Source organism: Neofelis nebulosa, chromosome 13 (genome assembly GCF_028018385.1).
Source record: "Neofelis nebulosa isolate mNeoNeb1 chromosome 13, mNeoNeb1.pri, whole genome shotgun sequence".
NCBI classification, from domain to species: Eukaryota; Metazoa; Chordata; class Mammalia; order Carnivora; family Felidae; genus Neofelis; species Neofelis nebulosa.
In genome coordinates this window covers 15,321,673-15,344,726 of record NC_080794.1, presented here as the reverse complement: position 1 = coordinate 15,344,726, position 23,054 = coordinate 15,321,673, and positions in this window count along the sequence as shown.

Here is a 23,054-nt window from a genome sequence, read left to right as displayed (position 1 = left end):
ATCGAAGGGCTTCACATCCTTCAAGGAAAATACATTTTCTTGATAGGAAGTGTTTCAAGGTCTCCGCCTTGTCTCTCAGGCTCTGGAAAACACTGGCAGGTTCACCTCGTCTAATTACCTTGCTCTCCTTTTCATTTCCTTATTGTCATTCCAGTGGTACGAGTATAGTAGCCCAGGACCTGTGTTCTAGAGGGCTTATTGGAGACAGGCTAAGAAAACACAACTTAAGAGAAATACTACAGCAGGCCTAAAAGACCAAAAAAGAAAGAATATTCCACACGAATGCCAAATCAGTAGTGATTTTTCATATGCATACTTCGTTAAAGACACAGGAACATTATACTTGTCTCATATTCACATAAAAGGGGAAAACAGGTTTAAAATAAAGAAACGCTACTCATAGGAAACTTAGTGTGAGTTTTAGAACTACAAATCTGACTGAACGAGAATGCTAAAAGGTCACTGCACCAAAAACAGGTGGCTTAAAAACAGTTTATCCGATGGCATTTCTTGACCGTGGGGAAATAAAACAAAACAAAGCTCATGGATCAGAGGATGGAGGCTGCCATGGGATGTGGAGTTGGTGGGGGGAAGGACGGGCTAAAGGGGTCAAAGGGCACAAAACCTGATGCACATGTCACATCACATCACACACACGAGAATCAACAGTTAGTGCAGTGCATAATTGAAAGAAAGCTGCCCAAAAATGTCTTAAAAGTTCTCACCACAAGAAAACAATTTTTTTTGCAATTTTATATGGTGACAGATAATAACTAGGCTTAGTATAGGGATCACTTTGCAGTGTATACAAACATCAAATCATTGTGTTCTACACCTGGAACTAATACAATGCGGTATACGTCAACGATACCTCAATAAAAAAAGAAATACCATCAATACTCCTGTTTTTAGTAGAAAGCTTTGCCATTTCCATCATTTCCCAATGAATCCCCAAAAGATGATCATTCATTATCCTCTGATAATACCACAGATTCTTTTAATCTGGTTCATTTGTTCAAAGATATTAAACTCTATTCCTTGATGAGCCAAGTAAGCATTTCTGTGGTATTTTGCATTCTAACTGGAGACAGATTTGACTGAAAAAGAGGGAACTGGCTAGATTTTAACTGAAAATGAGTATTGCTTCCGTCTCTCAAAAGCCATTTATTTTAACCGGTGAATATGAAACATTTATCTTGAAAAGTTCCAGCTGAATGGGCTAATCTCTGCTCTGGGGAAAGAAGATTTGTTTTCAGTGGGAACATCCAGATAGATGGGAAATTACCCCAGAGAATATGTCTTTCATTTTATTTTCTACCCCAAAGCCAAAATCCTGCCCCAAACAATAACCATCCTTAAAAACCACAGTTATCAACATGGTTTTCCCATTTAAAAACTACTGGCATTCCCAAATTTTCCTTTCTCCTTCCAGCCTCTTGATCTGCCGTTTTGAATAACAATATGGATTAGATTTGGAGATAATTGTACCTTTTTCAGAATACCAGAGTGGTCATTTAAAACACACCCTCACTTCCCCAAGTTTAGCACTTCAATCTGTCCCCAGTGTTCTTAGGATAGAAAGGATCCCAATTCCTCCTTATCACAGGGGGAAAGGCTCTACATGACCTCACCCCCTCTCATTACACCCTCCCCTAAATTCATGTACTCCAGCCACAATACTTGCTTTTGTCCTTCGAAAGTGCCAGACTCCTTCCTTCCCTGGAGCCTTTCAAACCCCCTGTTGCTCTAGGAACTTGGTGTGGCTGGCTCCTCTCACTTGGGTGGTCTTAGTTCAAATGTTACACCCTTCAGAGAAGCCTGCTGGGTATCTTCTTACCTGAAGTACTGACCTCAGCCTAGTTACTCTGTGATTTTTTTCCCCTTTACATAACTAATTAGAACCTCGAATTTGCTTATCTGTTTATTTTTCCTGTTCATTCCGTCTTTCTCAACATGAACGTAACCTCCGTGGGAGCAAGGCTGAGATCTGGGACTTTGCTGCCAGGAACAGTGCCTAGCATATGAAATGTCCTCAAATGTCTGTTGGACGAAGGATGGAATGTATGAATGAAGGGATACAAGAAATGTCCTGGCCTGGGTTGCAATCCAAAAGCTATGCCCTACAAGCTGTATCTGTACAAACCAGTTAGCCTCACAATAACATCAGAGATAATACACTCCCTTAAACAGCAGTTTAGGTTAAATGAGGTGAGGAAGGCAAAACCCTCAGCACTGTGCTTGGCGTATGTTACTCATCTGTAAGCTAATAATCACCACAGGTATGATTATGATAAGAATACAGTTATTAACTTACCTCACATGGATCCGGGCACATGAAATGTCACATAAACTGCACAAAAAATCTAAATATCCTTCCCACTGAAGAACAAACACAGAAGAAATTCAACATTGCAAAGGCAAGATCATGACAAGGGATTCTAAAATCACTGCTGGAACTCAAGATTAGAACAACAAGTCTTGCCAAAATGATACGCCATCTTTCCTCAGGTGATCTAAGCTGTGAATAGTGCTTACTAAGCTCTCAAGCATGTAGCTAGCGGGCAAAGGATTTACTTGCAAAATTACTTCCATACTGTCTTGAAATCCTTTCCTGCTCTCTCCTCTCTTCGTCTCTCCTCTCTCTTGGTTCTCTTTTTCTCTGTCTTGGCTACTATCGCCAAATTCTGCTGCTTTCTTTTGGTTCTTACACTGTTAACGTTTAAATATAAGTTGTCATTAACAAAACTCTTAGAATGTAGTAGTGATGACTAGAAAGGGGGTAGGCTCATGTGGTTATCCTGTATGAACTGCTTTTAGGTGACCCGAAATAAGGCTTTCAGACCCCCCCGCCCCCGAGTTGGACATTTTTCCAGTTTTAAATCAGTCTTCTGCATAGAAACTCAATTTTAAGACTCCATAAAGAGAAAGTACTGGGATAACTCTTCTTCTTTTCCAAACAGAAGGATGAATAAACACACACACACAAACACTCTCTCTCTCTCTCTCTCTCTCTCTCTCTCTCCGTCTCTCTGTCTGTCTGTCTCTCTCTCTCTCTCTCTCTCACACACACACACACACAAACACACACACACACACACACACACACACCTGCAGATGTAAAATACTAATCACCTCCTCACTCAAGGCCTATTCTTCTTCTCATATCATTGCCACTAAAATTATTGATATAAATTAATGGAAGCAATATATCAAAGCCCAACACAACCCATCTTTTTCAAGGCAAGATGGTCTTGCTTTTCTTTACGGCTCCTAGCTTTTCAACCTAATTGCATATTGTGCACGTGCTGTAGCAAGCTGAACGATAAATAACTCGCTTCCCCCTAACTCTCTTCCTTGTATTCGTTGTCCTGTGAATTATTGTCAGAGCAAAGATTCAGAAAGAAAATGAGTTTATGTATTTGAGGACAAAAGTTAACCATGGCCCACTATCAGTTTTTTAAGGCCTGATTATTAATTTGGAAAGATCATAGCCTTGGTTTCTCTGTATTCATCTTAGAAATTAGACCACTCAAACGTGGACCACTTTGAAAGTGTGAAATCGGTCACATAGCAAATTTAAAAATTATGTTCCAAAAAAATGTCAAGGGGAATGAGATACAATTAAGAATTTAAAAAGTGGGACAGAGTCTTGAACTATAATATGTTGCAGCTCAATCACAGATTCTGTGGTCTGACCAAGCAATCTACACAACTCTGTGCTTCTGGTGCATCGACTCAGGCCTCTAGCTCTGTGGTCACAGAGTGTTCTCCTCTTCTGTCTCTGTGTCACATCTCCCTGGCCTCCTCTTCCAATAATAACCGTGACCCAGATGATGCCCAAATTAGCCGCCCCCCATCTCAAGTTCTATAAATCAAACCTAACTGCAAACATTTCCAAAGTCCTTTTCCCCCCATATAAAGAAACTATCACAGGTTCCAGAGATCAGGTGGTGTGTATTTGGTTGGGGTCGGGGTGGGGGGAGGACAGCGTTATTTGGCCTGCCACGTTTCCCTTCCAAAGATATATCAGTTCAAACTATAAAGAGAAGGCCCTTTGCCAGACAAATAAAACCTTCACAATTAATCAAATAAATCTGTCACAGTAGAGCAGGCGGTGAAGAGTCCTGCCCCCACAGCGACACCTGAAAATAACCCTAATGCAGTTGTAAACTCTTCTCACAAATCTGTTACAACCCCTAGTCCTCTGATTTATCACACACTGTAAAATGCCGCTTTTATCATACATGAGTGTTTGACAAGCCTTATGATTCACTTTTGCAATTATAAGGTTTTTCTCACCCCTTGAAAAGAACCGTGTGCTGTAACTCACAGAACCTTTTTGTCTATACGTAGATGGTTCTTACACTTCTTGGTATTTCCAGAACCATTTTCAAGGATCTAAGAAAACATAATTCCTTCTATGCATGTGGTCAAGCAGAATTTGGAAAACAGACCCACTTGATAATATGCATTTTGTTAGATCTGTAACTCGGAAGCGCTCTTTGGGAGACGGAAAAACAACCATAGCATGGAACACAGACCCCTGTGTAGTAAATAAACGTAACCTATCTGAGGGATAACGGAGTTTCCCTCTACTCTTGACATTAGAGAAATAATTTTTTTATTATAAAATTTTTTTTATTAAAAATGTTTTTGTAATGTTTATTTGTTTTTGACAGGGAGAGAAAGACAGAGTAAGAGACAGAGAGACAGAGCGTGAGCAGGGGAGGAGGAAAGAGAGAGGGACACACAGAATCTGAAGCAGGTTCCAGGCTCCAAGCTGTCAGCACAGAGCCAGACGCGGGGCTTGGACTCACGAACTGCGAGATCATGACCTGAGCCAGAGTCAGACACTTAACCAACTGAGCCACCCAGATGCCCCACGGAAATAAAAATTTTAAAAACATTACCCAGCAATGATTTAACAATTGTATGCCGTGAATTAAACTGCTTAAATGAAATAGACAAATTATTCAGAAGGCACAAATTACCAAAACTGACTCAAAAAAAAAAAAAAAGGAAAAATATGAATAGACCCACAGTAAGTAAAGAATTAAGTCTGGAATTTTTCAAACTTTCTATAGAGAAGAGCCCAGATGACTTCATGGATGACTTCTACTAAATGCTTAAAGGAGAATCAATACCAATTCTTTAAACTGTACCACGAGATAGAAGAGGATGAGGTCCTTCTTTGTCCTGATACTGAACCCAGACAAAGACATCACAAGAAAAGAAAACTACAGACCAATATCTCTATGGATATGGACATAAAAAGTCCTCAACAAAATAGTAGCAAACCAAATCGGGTAATATATGAAAAAATATTACATACAACAAACAAACAGAATTTATCCCAGTAAGGTTGGTTAAACATATAAAAATCCATTAATGTAATAATATCATATTAATTTAAAAAAGGACAAAAAAACATATGATCATTTCACTAGATGCAAAAAAAGCATTTGGCAAAATCCAACAGTTCTTTGAGATAAAAACAATCAACAAACTAGCAACAGAAGGGAACTGCCTCAACTTAATAAAGGGCATCCATGAAAATGCCACAGACATTATAATGGTGAAAGATGATCAGAAATAACAGAAGGCCCATTTTTGCCACTACTATTCATCACTGTATGGGAGATTATAGCCAGGCCAGGGCAATTAGGGGAAAGCAAAGAAAGGAGAGAAGGGAGGGGAGGGGAGGGGAGGGGAGGGAGAAGGAAGGGAAGGGAAGGAAAGGAAAGAAGAAAAGAAGGAGGGAAGGAGGGGAGGGAGGGAGGGAAGAGGGGAAGGAAGGGAAGGAAGGGAAGGGAGGCATCCTGATTGAAAATTAAGAAGTAAAGTTATCTCTATTTATAGATGATGTGATCTTATATATAGAAAATCCCTTGGGGGCACCTGGCTGGCTAAGTCAGTTAAGCATTCAACTCTTCATTTCAGCCCAGGTCATGATCTCATGGGTCATAAGTTTGAGCCCCACATTGGGCTCTTCACTGGGTGTGGAGCCTGCTTGGGATTCTCTCTCTCTGCCCCTCCTTAGTTCACATGTGCGCTTTCTCTCTCTCTCTCTCTCAAAATAAATAAATAAACTTAAAAAAAATCCTTAGGAATACACAAATAACTACTAGAACTAATAACAATAAACAACTATCAAAAGGTCTCAGTATTCAAGGTCAATGTTCAAAATAATATTTTTAAAAAATTTTTTTAACATTTATTCATTTTTGAGAAAGAGAGAGAGTGAGTGTGTGGGGGGGGGCAGGGGGGGAAAGGGCAGAGAGAGAGGGAGACACAGAATCCAAAGCAGGCTCCAGGTTCTGAGCTGTCAGCACAGAGTCTGATACGGGGCTCAAACCCACGAACCGTGAGATCATGACCTGAGCCAAAGTTGGGCGCTTAACCCACTGAGCCGCCCAGGCACCCAAAAATAATTAGTATTTTTATACTATCAATGAGCAACATAAAATTAAACTAAGAAAACTATTCCATTATAATAGCATAAAGAATAATAAAATACCCAGGAATGAATTTAACAAAAGAAGTGCAAACTTATCCTATGAAAACTCGAAAACAACTTAAAGAATATCTAAACAAGTGGCAAGACCTAAGATGACAATATTCCGCAAACTGATCTGCATTTTCAATGTAATTCCTATGAAAATCCCAGTTTCTTTTTTTTTTTTTTTTGCAGAAATTGGCAAATTGATCATAAAATTCATATGGAAATGCAAGGGACCCTAAGTTGCCAAAACTATGTTGATAAAAGGAACAAATATGAAGGACACACAAGCAATTTCAAATTTTACTGTAAGGCTAGGGCAAGAAGACAAAATGGGACTACCATAAGGAAAGACATACAGATCAGTGGAATTGAATTACGAGTTCAGAAGTAAACCCTCCCATTTACGGCCAACTGATTTCAACAAGGGTTAAATCTTGTCTTTTAACAATACAGTTCAACAGGAAAGAAGAGTCTTTTGAAAAAGTAGTGCTGTGACAGACAATGGAATATCCACATGCCAAAGAATGAAGCTGGACCTCTCCCTCACACCACACACAAAAATTAACTCAAAATGGATCAAAGACCTAGAAATGCTTTTCCTAAATGGAAAAGCTAAAACAATAAAACATTTAGAAGAAATAACAGGAGTAAATCTACATGACCTTGGGGCAGGCTTTGGTTTCTTAAATATGATGACAAAACGTAAGCAACAACAACAACAAAAAATACAGTTGTACTTCATCAAAATTTAAAACTTTTGAGCTTCATAGACTATAAAGCAAAAGACAACCCAGTGAATGGGAGGAAATATTTGTAAACGAGATGTCTGTTAGGGGACTTGTACAGATTACATAAAGAACTCTTACAACTCATAACAAAAAGATAAATATTCCAATTAACAAATGGGCAAAGGATCTGAATAGACATTTCTCTCAAGAAGATGTATAAATGGCCTAAAAGCACATAAAAATATGCTCAACGTCATTAGCCACTGGGGAAATGGAATCCAGCCCACAGTGGGTCACCTCTTCCTTCCGGGGTTTGGAGCTGCCGGCCTGGGATCCAGCCTTTCCCAGCACCAGCCGATTTCGTCTGTCTTGGGAGGACTATAATGCCACCTTCTTAAGTAGCGGTAGTACTTTATACACAACCGGAAAATGCTTTTTCCTAACGCAGGTCTAGGTAACTCCAAGTACATGAGAGTACTGGGATACAGAGTACTGGTATCCGTTGTTTTGTTCTCCTCGAGTATGCTGTTATTCTGCAAACTGCTAGGAGCGAAATTCTCCTTCTCACACTTTTTCAAGCCTAAGTTGGCAGGCTTTCTTTTAACCTGAGTGTCTGAAATGGCAGAAAACAAGCCATTTCACTGAGTGCTAATTTGCCACAAGCCAATTTCCATGTTTCTCCCCACTCTGGCCTTTCCTTATGCAGAGCAGTCCCATCTCCTTGCTCTAGCCCCACCTGCTTTAGGTGAGGGGAAACCATGGAAAAACAAATAGAACTATTCTAAAGAAGAGTGATAAACTTCAATACATGCACTAAAAAGCATGCATATTTGGCTAAATTGATCATTCAGGAAATTGTCAACACAATGAGCCAGATTTTGTGGATTCGACTTTAGCAAATAGACCTAGATGCACAAAGAGTATTGGGGAGAAAAGTGGGGGAACATCAGCATTTGGGTGGGGGGGGGGCACCAGTCAGCACATTGGACAGAGATGATCTGGGAGACACAGTGGAGAAAAGGTTGTGAGATTTTCTACCCAAATTGTATTTACATGTTATAAGTACAGATCCAGGACTTAGCCGACTTCCTTTCTACAGTGCTGGTAGGAGGTGGGGAGGAGAAGGATTAGGGGAGGAGAGCAAGGGCCATCCAGGGTGGAAGCTGAGTCAACACCTCTCTTGCTTAGCCAGGAACCACACAGTGCAGGACAGACTAAATTGAGTAAGTGTTAAGAGCCGAAAAAATGTTGAGGTTTTATTCTACTTGCAAATTAGAAAACCTGAATCTTTCATAGCGGGCTATAGGCAAGTCTTGAGTTGCCCTGGAAAGAAACATCATGTTAATATCGGGCAGTAAATAAACATGTCCTCTGCTCCCAAGGGAGACACTATTTCTATTATCCAAGGCTCTTCACTAGACAAACGTCTTTGCTCATAGTACATGCAGAAATGTAAAAGATTCATGAAGAATTATTTCCCAACAGGTGGGATTTCGAGTTAATATTTACTCTTATCCAGCACTCTGGTGTGTGGACCAAATGCTTTCTTTCCCAATATTAGTGGGAATCAGATAAGTTCTCCTTGGTTTGGTGGAAGAAAACCCTAAGGGACAAAGGCCCAACTTAATTCCTAGCTCCTAGTTTCTGAGTCTCTCTTAACCGTTCCTGATTCTCTCCTTTCTTGACTCTCCTGGCTTTCCACCTGACTTCCATTCCATTTTAGTCCTTGATGAATTTCATGATTACACAAAAATGAAAACCACTGATATTATTATATTATCAACCTGAATCTTTGGTTTACCCTGGCTCATCATAGCTATTCCATACTGAACGCCTTGTATAAAATACATTGATAATTCAGCTGCTGTCCATAAGTACTTGCTCCAAAAGACAAGTTTTCAAGGTTCCTCATTCGTAAAATAAGAAGGAAAAGAAAGAAGGTTCTCTATGTTCTGAACAACTATTACAAGCCCACAGTTGGGGTGGTGGTGTTATTCTTTGAAAATATTATTTTCAATTCTCCCATTTTGAGAGGAAAGAACATGTATCGAATATGTTTGTCAAAGGACCATAACTTTTCTCACAATTCATTCAAAAACACAACTGACTTATGGAGTACTGTCTCCAACAATATTCACTCATTTCTGTATGATCTTGGTTTTTGGAGAAACTTCCCACGAGTATGCCCCTGCATTAACCACTCTGAGTGGCTGGCCGACAGACAGTGGGACTAAATCTGTTCGATTTTTCTTACTCAGCATTGAAGAAAGCCTACTATCACCAAGACTCCAAGCATCAGTACTGACCTCTAACATGTCCCCATGTGACCAGACGCAGGCAGCTGAACAAATCTCATAAACCATGTGCTTTATAAAAGTCAAGTGGCTTTCTCCTTGGGTTTCTGTCAGAACTTTTCTACTTGTCTAAAAACCTTTTGCCCACCCAGGAAGAATGTTAGTACTAGTTACAACAATGGAACAGACCAGAGGCTGACCGCTAGACCAGCAAAGAACCCTCCCCCCGCCAATACGGGAAAGTTAGCGTAACCAATCACAGCTCAGGCAGCTGCCGTGGGGCCCGCTTTCCACTGCTCAGACTACAACTTCTGTCCAACTACTTTGTCCTCGTTTCCAGGCCACAGGGAGAATTCCATTATTCTCCAATTGGCCATACATTTGGTTAACGTGTTCACTATGAATTCCCACGGATGGCCCTCGAATCCTGGCAACTGGTGGCAGGCTCTCAACCTCCCTCTTTCAAAAAGCTGTGCTCCTGTCACAAAAATCATTGCAAAAACTGATGAGAACTTTGAAGAGTCTACCATTTTGCTCCATTTGCAAACCAGCCTGTCACTGTTTCATAGGTGCTGACAGATGACAGAGGATAGCAGGCTGTTGGTTCAGAGACAGAGGGTGGTTTAACTCCTTTCAGCAATAGCACTAACCTGAGTATCAGTGTTACAGAAGAACACATTGTCTCTATCATCCAAGGCTGGTCAGTTTAGAAGTCTCCTTAAAAAGATAGTTCAAAACAAGAGGCAATCAGTTCTGCTCAAGAGAGGTACAGAAACGTGAGAAAAAAATCGCTGAGAATAGTCTACTCATAAAAGGTATTCTACGATTAATGCTACCAAACTATTCATGTGGAACGGAATGTCCAGAGAAGACAAAGTTACTTAAACTTAAGACTATGTCTCAGTAGGGGCACCTGGGTGGCTCAGTCGGTTAAGTGGCCGACTTCGGCTCAGGTCATGATCTCACGGTCCGTGAGTTCGAGCCCCACGTCGGGCTCTGTGCTGACAGCTCAGAACCTGGAGCCTGTTTCAGATTCTGTGTCTCCCTCTCTCTGACCCTCCCCCATTCATGCTCTGTCTCTGTCTCAAAAATAAATAAATGTTAAAAAAAATTTTTAAAAAAGACTATGTCTCAGTAAATAAGTCAATTTTAAAGTATTATTTTTGTGGGATGCATGGATGGCTCAGTTGGTTACATGTCCAACTTCGGCTCAGGTCAAGATCTCAAGGTTCCTGAGTTCAAGCCCCAAGTCGGGCTTTGTGCTGACAGCTCAGGGCCTGGAACCTGCTTCAGATTCGGTGTCTCCCCCTCTCTCTGTCCCTTCTCCTCCCCTGCTCATGCTCTCTCTCTCTGTCTCTATCAAAAGTAACTAAACATTAATTTTTTTTTTTAAATATTACTTTTCTGAAAATTATCTGTGATTCTCATAGACTGGATTTTCATTTGGAAGTTTAAGTTTCTGCTGATGGCTTAAGACCTTGCTTGGTTTCAAAACAGGTGACTTTTGCTAAAGAAGGATCATCAAACTCGTCAGAGAGAGCTCTGAGCTGTTAATGGTGACAAGAATTCAAACCCTGGGTCTAAGTGGCAGAGTATTTGTTAGTGAAAACTTAGGCGTTTGTTGACTTGTGTTCTTGAAGAACAAAGCAGCCTATGGCGTGCATCTTCTCTCCTGTCTTCAAAAATGGAATCTTCCAAGTTACAGGGCCAATGGCTATCATTTAAATAGTACCTCCCCCCTTCCCTGAGCAACTTATGTATTATTATGTCCTGTCTTCGAGTTAAAGCAATGAAGGTAGCTGCTAAAGTATGAATCATATTATTTGCAGAAAATATCAATACTATCCACAACCATAAACTCAGCCATACCGACATTACCACATCAGCAAGAAGAAAGCCCTAAGACAGGGCAAGAAACAATTCGGGGATTAGGAAAGGTCCACGAAGAAGGGACAAGGTCTGTAGTTGCCATGTGGAAGCCCCTGAGGGAGTCAGAACTCAAGCAGGTTAGAGAATAGGAGATTAGAGAATAAAATCAACTGAACACGGGTGAAACTAAAACACAGATTATTTACGTTCTTTTCTGATGAAGGCCTTATGTAGAAGTGGGAAAATTAACAAAATCACATTGAGGACTGAATCATACTTCTAAGGCCTCTACATTTGTTATTTTATCTAATCCACAACAAACCGCGGAAGAAAGCAAAGTTATTAACCCGATTTTACAGAGAAAGCCGATATTTGGAGAGGCTTCAGTAAGTTACTGAGATCACACAAGCGGTCAGTTGCTAAACCGGGATTCTAACCCAACCAGTCTCATTTCAGAGCCCAACCTCCTGGTAGTTGGGTAACATGTTAATACATCCATATACTTCCCAGGGGTTTAGTAACTATGTCTCAAAACTGAAAAACAGGCCATGATATTCACAAGAGTTTAGGGCCTGGGCTGTAGGGTTTTAGTTTTTCTTATAAAGTGAGGCACTGACTGGGACTTGGCTGAGTTGACCGCATCAGAGCTTTCAACAGGAAGGCGGGAATCTTGGCGTTTGTCGACGAACAAGCTGCTAGTCTAGATACACACACTGTTTTTGTTGGACCAGAGGTTTATCTTTCAAGATGGAGTATTTCCTGAAGCAAGAAACCAGGTTAGTCTCGCTTCCTCTCTGTGTTCCTTAATATAAAAGGGGACGCTTAACACACAGTCGGTCATAGTTGTGGTCTCACTTCTCACTGCGTGTATCTAAAACAAAATAGGTTTGAAGGTAGGGATTGAGAAAGAGTCTCCATGAAACCTCAGGATAAGTGTCTTGTGGCTTTAAGAATTAAAATTCCCAAGGAGCACAGCCGTTTACACTGACCTAAGCCTTTTAAAATCACAGAACACACTCGTGCATGGTTCTTAATACCAGTCACGGAACATACTTCTGCGTGGCTGATAACAACTGTGCCTTTGCTGATGATGCTGTGTGATCTGTACATCGAGCAAGAGGAGTCTGCTTTAAGCTGCTGTGAATAGAAAGAAAAAAACAACAGAGAGATTCCACGGTCTCTGTGCAAACTAATACAGACTGATGTGAACTTTTATTTGAAGCAAACTTGGGTTTGATTTTCTGTTCTTGCTTCTTCTGAGTACGTGGTCTGGAAAATTTAACTTCTCCAGATTCCTGTTTCCTCACTGGTATGAGGAGGGTAATAGTAATGTTATGTACGGGAAGAACAAGAGATGATGTGTATAAAACTCAGCTTTGCCCACAGTACAAACCCAAATAATGATAAGCATATTGAAGGATGCTGTTACAATCATTGCTGTTACTATTGTTTCGTTATTATTATTCATTTGGAGACTGACAAAGAGGAAACAGAAAAGACGCACACGTGGTAAAAGAGTTAAATTTAAAAGCTTGGCGCTATTCTCGCAACGAAATTCATCATAATGCACATTCCTTATTCTGACAGGTGCCCCCACTCCTTCAGCCCATAGTCTGAAACTGTTTATGCAACACCGCAATAATATTGTAGACTTTGGAGTCATTGCATCTATATAGCTATATGTAGTATATATATCTGCTTTAAAATTTACATTAAAAAATAAAATTCAGTAAGCCAATAATTTTTTAAAAGACTTGCCAGACTCCCATTATTCCTTGCGCATCCGAGTTATTTTAAGCTCATTATTATAAGCCTTGATCCACTTGTAATACTACCAGTGAAGTTCAAAATTCCAGCCTGCAGCAAAATTCTTTCCACAGGAAGCTCAAGTTGATTTAAGTTAATGGGAGTTGGATATGAGTGAATGATGTCAGTCTTTGGTCTCAGATAAGAGTCCTTCTATTTCTTCCTCATCCAAGGAAGCTTCTTTCCTGCTTTCATCTGAAGACAGAGTGCTGAATACTGATGAGACAAGGCTTCATCTAACCTCAGTGATTAATGTGTGGACAAGTCACTTGGATTTTAAACACAGAGTCTGCATTTGCATGGGGTTAGTTAATCTGTCAAAACCAATAACAACTTTCTTTCCACAGACAGAAGAAGCCAGGTCCCCAGCCATGTGTCCTACTGTGATGTGACATGAGTATTTTTAGCAGTAATTCAGTTCCTTTTTACGAAGAGTGTGTTTTGAAGTTGTTGGCAAAGAGGAAAAGGACAGAACTGAATACCATTGGAGAAGTACAGGAATGAAGAACCAACAGAGTTATCACCACATCCTGAGAGATGAATTTGGCCTGGCTTCGTCTTATCTTTTAGTATTCACAGAAAGACATATATACACACTGATATGTGGATTTTTTTCCTCCTCACTTAATGGAAATTTCCTACACAACCCATAATTTTTACAGAGAAACACAGTTGTAGGGCTCTGAATAAGACATTGCTATTGAAAACAGCCGAGTGACAGAAACACAGAAAAATTAAATCACATTTGTTTTCTGCAAGTCAGGTGAGTAGGTAGGTGCACTGATGTTTGGGAGCTGGATGGGGAATGAGCAGAGAAGGGGGACTAGATGGGCAAATACTCATACCTCAAAAGGAGGACTGTTCTTTCGCTTGTCCCCTGGGTTCCTGAAGCAATGCAAGACCCTACTGGGTGCCCCACACACCCTCCAGAGCACTGAGGAAGACAGCTTGCAGCCATGACCCACCACACCTCCAGTGTGTTCTACCACCAGACCAGGACTGTCTCGACCCAGGAGCCCTTTACGCTGATCTTTACATTTATATCAAGTAGCACGGTGTTGATTCATGAGGTTTTTTTGTCTTGCTTTTAATTCACAACCAACAAGGAATATTCCCTCTCTTCTCCCTGGGGATAAAAAATCAGTTAAAGCCTTACAAATCCAGATGGTCCATTACTACAAAAGTTGTCTCTTCCAGAGCCTTGGAACTAAAATGGTACCACTTCTGCCCTGGGCTTGCAGGCATGGATTAGTGATTCTCAGCAGGTAGTTCCTGGCCCAACAGGGTCACCTGGAGACTTGTTAGAAGTGGAAATTCTCACCCCAGACCCCATGCGTCAGAAACCACCAGGATGGGCTCAGCAAGCTAAGCTCTCCAGGGGATTCTGGCACAAGGTAATGTTGAGAACCCTTGCCATAGAACGAGTCTGACAATCAAACTTGAGGGGATGTTGTGGGTAGGGAAAGACATACGTGTTAAGACAGTGTGGTACAAGCAACAGAAACCCAACTCAGAAAAACAAGAACAGAAGGGGTACACGGACTAATGAAACTGTATAACATCTGAAAGCTGGCTGAATTATTGGGTCATCAACACTAAGGACCCCGTTTCTTTGCATTTCTGCTCTCTGCTCCTCTCTTTCATCTTGTCCTTTACTGTGAGGCAATCAAACACCATAGCCTGTGGTCAAGAGGTGCAAATAACTTAAATTTGGGGAGTAAGAATAGAGGGAAAACTAATGTTAATGGTTGTCTCTAGCTCGTGGGACTATGTGTGCTTTTCAGAGCCCTCTATTCATAATTCTGTGTCTTCAAACTTATCCCCAAGAACATGTATCCCATTTATACTTACTGAAACCAGGAAAAGAAGGCAGTCAGGAAGGAAGGTGCACAGGAAGGAAAAAGAAGAAAAGGAAAGAAAAAAGGAAGGAAGGAACGAGGGAAGAGAGGAAGGCAAGGAGGGTATGAAGAAGAAACAGGATGAAAACAAATCCTACTTTTTAATCTCTTTTTCTTATGGACTTCTCAGTACTGCAAGCACAGCTCCCTTGGCTTCACTAAGCCCTACAGAGGACAGTTGTTGTGGCAGATACAAGACACCTACCGTCCGTGCACCTGGCTGCTTCGCCATGTGACATTCGTTTGGGCTCTCCTGCCTTTCACTCAAGGGGTCTTCTTTTTATTTGAAGACCAAATAAACACATAGAACTTTCAAGAATGGAAAACTATCTGCAAAAATTTTAATCACATTTAATAAACAATGATGGTTTCCTACTCATAGCAATATTATTTTCACAATTTTCTTTCTTCTGCTTTGAGATAACAAGATTAGCTTCTAGATAGCTTCCATGTACACTTCCTATAACTCAGTATTTATGTCTTTATAATGTATCAATTATCCTGCAGGATTCCTCTATAATGAAAAACATGCAGAGAGAAAATACGGTATGTTGTATTCCATTATCAAAAAGCATATCCCTTTCATTAAATTGTGATTTCATTCTTTTCCCCCCCAAAAATCACTACAATGTATTTTTCATAACAGAGCCAGATACTGGTGACACTTCATTATTAAAGTACAACTATGTGAGTTCATATTTCATGGCACATTCTAGAAATACTCTTTTTTTAAGGAGCCAACAGTCTCATTTATGCTAGATTACAAACTTTTCTGATTAAATGTGTACTTGATTTACAAATCAGTTCCTATTCAACGGCCACATTTAAATCTTTCTATAACTTTTATCTTTACTAAATGCTCAAAAAATTGTTGGTCTTAAGAAAAACAACTTTGCTCTGACATAATTCACATTCCGAGTTTTTTCCAGTGTTCAGACCCAGGAACCTTTGCTTCTCGTTGTTCTGCACAGTGATGTTCTGTACTAATGGCCAGCATTCCCAGAGGTGTGAGATGTGCACTGTTCAAGCAGGAGAACACTTAGGAAACACTCCAAACAGTTTCGTACCTTGGAGATCCTCCAGATAACCTTCTGCTGTGAACATTTTATTTACATCAGGGGTTTACAAACCTAATTGACTCTGGAAACTTTTGTATACATAATAACTATTCATATCCTGAAGAAATACCATTCTATGGGTCACATTTGTAGAATTTTGCTTTCAACTTTACATTACTTTCACTCTATAAAAACTGCCTGCCTCACACTAAAATGTGATGGTTTTTAGTGACTTACTAATACAAATTTCCCAAAGGGATTTGCAATGGATCAAAGTCTTTGAAAATTATATTATCTTCCACAGAGAAGGGACACTTTAATGGTTGAATTTCTGACCCTGGGGCAGGACCATGCAGAGGGTGACTGCATAAGACATCTTTCAGAACACATCCCAGTCAAACCCGCCAAATCACTCACACACACACACAAACACACACACACACACACACACACACACACACACCACACACTAAAATAATACTTTGGGCCAACAGCCACTATCAATGATGCAAAATAAACAAAAGATGCGAAAAATATACCTTTAGAAGAGGTATAAAATTCAAAGCCAAACAAGATCATACATCATTCCTGAGTATGGATGGATATGATGCAACATCAGGCATTAACCTGATCATCCAATCTATGAATCCATGTCTCTGACCTTTGTTTCCTTGTTTCCTTGTTTCCTTGTTTCCTTCCTTCCTTCCTTCCTTCCTTCCTTCCTTCCTTCCTTCCTTCCTTCCTTCCCTCTTTCTCTTTCTCTCCCTTTTCTCTTCTCTCCTTTCCTGATCTCCTTCTTCCCTTCTGTCTCCATGGAGATACATGTCCCTTCTCCCATCAGATCAAGAGAGTGGAAACTGAGCCAGCATTCTCTGTAGTGGACTATCTCTGGAATTTGTAGCAGCTTTGGTCAATTCTGTTCACCTGATTGAGGTTGGGATGCTGACTTCTCCTTTTGCAGGGTCTGGGATCAGAGCACTGGGGAGGCTCCACGATGTGCAGGAAACAGCCCACAACGTTTCACAGGCATGTCGCCTGCTTTATGAATGGTGGGCAGTCTCTGCTTTAGATCCTGGCTGACAGCTTTTCTAGATCACTGGGAGCTTGTCGCGACCTACCCTTTTGGCCCTGCAGCCCCATGCTTGGCCTTGAGAAGTCCTGTTGGGACTGTAACGCAGAACCCACTTTACAAAGGCAGAGATTTCCTCTGAGAGACTCCTCTCAGGGAAGAACTACCTGTTGTGTTCATCAACAGAAAGCCCAGAGTATCTTGGGGAGATTCTCTGGGGTCTCGTGTCCTGACCCCATTTTGGAGACAGTACCCCCAGGACGCACTGAAACGTGAAGGAAAGTGCTGGGGATGACAGAGCGTTGCTTTATGCCTGGCGCCCCTCTGGAGTGTATTCTGTGACACTCATCCGTATGCTGGTTTCTCCCTGGCCTGGACTATGGAGGAGGCCTGTCTCCCCGTTGCAGTCGGGGCTGAGCACAGCAGTGGGCGTCTTCTCTCTTCTGAAGGCCTGGTCACTTATATCCAGTTTATATAAACTTCTTTTGGTCCTCATCTGTCTGTTGATTTAAAAATAATCCGTGATTATGTCACTTGTTGGGTTATCAGCATGAGAATCAGAGTCTCTTAGGACTGTCTACACCCAAAATGGAGGTGAGTCTTTGCAGTGTCCTTTTCATTCAGACTCAAAGTGGGTCACAAATCGACTTATTCCTTACGTACCCTCCAAAACTAAAAAAAAAAAAAAAAAAGAAAGTTTTCAACTCATATGGGCAAATACCATGGAGAGGGATTGCTGAATCATATAGTAAAAGTGTCCTTGGCTTGGTAAAAAAACAGCTGCCCAACAGTCTTCCAAAGTGGCTGTATCACTGTGCACACAACCACCAATGAATGAGTTCTTGTCGCTCCACACCCCTGCCCCCATTTGGTGCTGTCAGTGTTTTAGACTTTGCCCATTCTAATAAGTGTGTAGTGTGGTATCTGCTTGTGGTTTTAATTAGCATTTCCCTCTGACGTATGATTTTGAACATCTTTTCATATGCTACTTTCCATCTGTATATCTTCACTGGTCAGGGGTCTATCGTATTTTTTCCCACTTTTAACTGGAGTGTTCATTTTCTTATTGTTGAATTTTAATAGTTCTTTATAGATTTTGGATAACAGTACTTGATCAGATATTGTGTTGCAAATATTTTCTCCCATTCTGTGGTATGTCTTCTCATTCTCTCGACCCCATCTGCCACAGAGCCTAAGTCAATCTGTGTGGTTTTCAGCTAGTAAGTCTGTGATCTTGTTACAGAAGCAATAGAAAACTAATGGCCCAAGTGATTATAAAACAATTCAGTTAAAACTCATCTCTGAGAATTCTGAAGCACCATATTACATCAAATGGTAAGCTCCTAGCTCATCCAGATAAAAATTTCTCTGTTTCTCTGTGGCCATTTCTCAGGCAATATCATTTTTTTTTAAGTTTTCATTTAAATTCCAGTTAGTTAACACACAGTGCAATATTAATTTCAGGTGTACAATCTAGTGATTCAACACTTCATACATCACCCGGTGCTCCTCACAAGTGTCCTCCTTAACCCCATTTATACCGAGATGTTATTTAAAACAGTGTTATTTCTGTCTCCTGTTTTACTTATCTGGGGCCATATTCATAAATCACTGATCACTTGCTATCTAAATTTTGTCTCCAGTAGTCTTTGGGTATTTTCACTAACATACTACTCAATTTTCATTCTGTACAAATACAAAATGAAAGATACTTATCGGGACTTTATACCACAATTACACTTTGAAATAGTATGGCCTCTAGTACTGACCTTCTGTTTCCACCTCTATACTGTTTGTTTTACTTTTTAAATAGGCTATTGTACCTCATGAGCAGGCAGGCCAGAAATTCAAGTGTCTAGGGAAAGGCACTCTTTGTGTTGTTTTTGCACCTTGAATTACAAAATATAGTCACATATACTTTGTAGTATATGAAAATGAAGTTCCACCTTTAACTTTTAATATTGCTAATATATTTTCAAGGTTCATTTATTTTGAGAAAGTGTGTGAGAGAGAGAGCACGAGCAGGGGAGGGGCAGAGGGAGAGGGAGGGAGAGGGAGAGAGAGGGAGAGAGAGGGAGAGAGAGTATCCCAAACAGGCCCCATGCTGTTAGTACAGAGCCCGACATGGGGCTTCAGCCCATAAAGTGTGAGATCATGACCTGGGCTGAAATCAAGAGTCAGACGCCTACCTGACTGAGGCAGCCAGGTGCCCCAATATTACTAATATTTTTAATGTTTTATATAGAATTTTAAAAACAACTAGGAACAACTACAATGGAAACACATTATATCAGCCAAAACATATGAGGACCCAAACAGGTATAAAATTAGACATGGCATATTTAAGCGTTACCTTTTTATATACTATACCAATAAGAGATTATGATTTAAGGAATAAATAGTTAAGACCTGAAACAAAGAGTAACTGAAGGACACATTCTGAGGCAGATGTAGGCAACTGTGTAAATTAGGAGTTTGGTCGTTTGTATTTACTTACTTACTCATCCCTTCAAAGGTGACTTCGCGTTCCCTTAACTTGTTTTTCTGCAGAAAAAATACCAACGCTGTCACTTCCTTACTTGAAAAAATAACTTATCCCAAATCCTGTGAGGAATGTTGGGACTCTACATAAACTGGTTCCACTTGACCCAACCTCATTCCTCACCACTGTTCTTATCCATAAACCCTGCTCTCCACCACATGGAGTGACCCATCCTTCCCAGAGCCCGTTCTGCTTTTGTACCCTCCGCACCCCTCATCCCCCGCTGGCCGTGCCTTCTCCTGAACCCACCGCATCCCTTGTCTGGGACCTTACTGGTGAACCCGATACCATTCACCAGAAATACGACGACTCTCTGTGAAGATTTCCTGACCTTTGCCCCCAAGCTCCCTAATACTGCAATCTGAACTGATGCAGGGTACTTTCACATGCTGCTGTTGGTTATTTCGTAAAATGTCCTAATACTCCCAATACTATATTGGGGCCTCCTTGATCAAAAAGTATGTATTACTCATATTTGACTGTAATATGCCACAATGAGTATGTGACCTAGTAGTCTCTCACTAAATATTTTTAAAACTACTTTTTAAAAATGTTTAGTTTTTTTTCTTTTCCGAGAAAGGGAGAGAGAGAGGGGTGGGGGTGGGGGGGTTGGGGAAGAGAGGGAGAGGGAGGGGGAGGGCAGAGGGTGGGAGACACAGAATCAGAAGCAGGCTCCAGGCACTGAGTTGTCAGCACAGAGCCCGATGCGGGGCTCGAACCCACAAATTGTGAGACCATGACCCGAGCCGAAGTTGGGCACTTAACCGACTGAGCTATACAGGCGCCCCTGAAACTACTTTTATCTATACTTCTTCCTCCACCAATTTCATGCTTGACGTACGGTATTAAAAACATGTAATGAGGGGGCGCCTGGGTGGCTCAGTCGGTTAAACATCGGATTTTAGCTCAGGTCATGATCTTGCAGTTCTGGGTTTGAGCCCCGCTTGGGATTCTCAGTCTCCCTCTCTCTCTTGCCCTCCCCTGCTCAAGCTCTCCCTTTCTCAAAATAAATAAATATTAAAAAAAAAAAACACATAATGAGAGATGTGAATCCAGCACTTCAAGAAACTTTCACCAAAAAAATCTCTGCAGATTCTTCCCTGGGCTCATTCTATTCAATTCACTTCATATTTTCCTCTCTTCCCATTCACGTCCCACTAAAGTCCCAGCTTTTTTTACATGAGTAAAACATTCTCATGTTCTTAGACTTAACTTTTCTATTGCCTTTTAAGATGACGATTAGTTCTCTGATTTCAAACTGTAATACAAAGCTATAACAATGAAAATAGTACGGTATTGACATAAAAAGTCACAGAGATCAAAGGAACAGAATAGAGAGCCCATAAAGAATCCCATACATATAAGGTCAATAGATGTTATGACAAAGAAGCCAAGAGTATACAATAGGGAAAGGACAGTCTCTTCAAATAAATGGTGCTTGGAAAACTGGACAGCCACATGTAAAGGAATGAAACTGGACCCCTATTTTATACCACACAAGAAAAATAACTCAAAATGGATTAAAGACCTGAATGTAAGACCAGAAACCATAAAACTCCTAGAAGAAAACATAGGTGGTACACGACTTGACATTGGTCTTAGCACTGAATTTTTAGATCAGACTCCACAGGCAAAGGCAATGAAAAGAAAAATTAACAAGAGGGACTAAAGGAAAGTAAAAAGTTTCTGAACAGCAAAGGAAATCAACAGAATGAAAAGGCAACCTACTGAATGAGAAGACATTTGTAAATCATATGACCAATAAGGGCTTAATATTTAAAATATACACATAAAGTACTCAACTCAATAGCAGAACAATCCCAATGCAATTTAAAAATGGCAGAGAGGGGCACCTGGGTGGCTCAGTCAGTTAAGCATCCGACTTTGGCTCAGGTCACGGTCTCACTGTTCATGAGTTCAGCCCTACATAGGGCTCTGTGCTAACAGCTCAGAGCCTGGAGCCTGCTTTAGATTCTGTATGTCCCTCTCTCTCTCTGCCCCTCCCCCCCTCTCAAAAATAAATAAATATTAAACAAAATGGCAGAGGGTCTAAATGGACATCTTTCCAAAGACAAAGAGATGGCAGACAAGCACAGGAGATGATATTCAGTATCACCCGTCAGGGAGATGCAAATCACACCACAATGAGATATCACCTTGCACCTGTTAAAATGGCTCTTACCAGAAAGACGAGAGATAATTAGTGTTGGAAAGGATGTGAAGAAAAAAGAACCCTTGTTCTGGGAATGTAAACATAGTGCAGCCACTATGAAAAACAGTATAGCTGTTCCTCAAAAAATTCAAGCTGGAACTACCATATGGTCTAGCTCTGCCACTTCTGGGTATTTATCCACAAATTTTCATCTCAAAAGATGTATGCACCCCTACACTCCCTGCAGCAATATTTACCATAGCCAACATATGGAAACAACCTAAGTGCACACTGATGGATTAACAGATAAAAAAGATGTGAAACACACACACACACACACACACACACACACACACACACACACACACACAGAGGAATACTTTAGAGCCATAAGAAAGAATAGAATCTTGCCATTTGTGATGATGTGGATGGACTTTAATAGTATTATGCTGAGTAAAATAAGCCAAAGATAAATACCACATGATTTCACTTATATGTGGAATCAAAAAAGAAAACATTAAAAACCCATAGAGAAAATGGAATGTGATTATCAGAGTGGAAGGGAACTAGGGGGGTGGGGGAATGAGTGAAGGGGTCCACTGTGTGGTGCTGGGTGGTAACTAGATTAATTGTGATGATTACTTTGCAGTGTATTAAAAAATCTATCTTGTTCATCTAAAACTAACACAATGTTATATACCAATTTTACTTCAATGAAAAAAAGGTGACGGTTAACTCAATATGTAAACAGAACTTGCTGCATAACGGAAGAAATCTAGTGGAAAACTCAAGTTTCTTGTTCTTCTCCACTATATTGTTCATATACCTTAACATTCACATTTTTGAGGTGATGTCATTGTTGGTATTGTTGAACTCATGGGCTACTCTATCACTTAGAATTTTTACCTGAGCAAGAGGGGCTCACGGTGACGTTCAAAGGTGTGTAGATAAGCCATCTGGATATGAGCACGGTCTGTGCCCCCTTTAAAGGGCCAGTAGCACTTCAGGTGCATGTGTAAGCTTGTATAAAGAAACTCAGCGTTGGAAAGAAATCAGGTCGAGTTGAAAAAAAGGGGCCAATTGGCATGAGGGGGAGACAAAGTATTATATTGACTTTAGCAAAAGGGTAAAAAAAT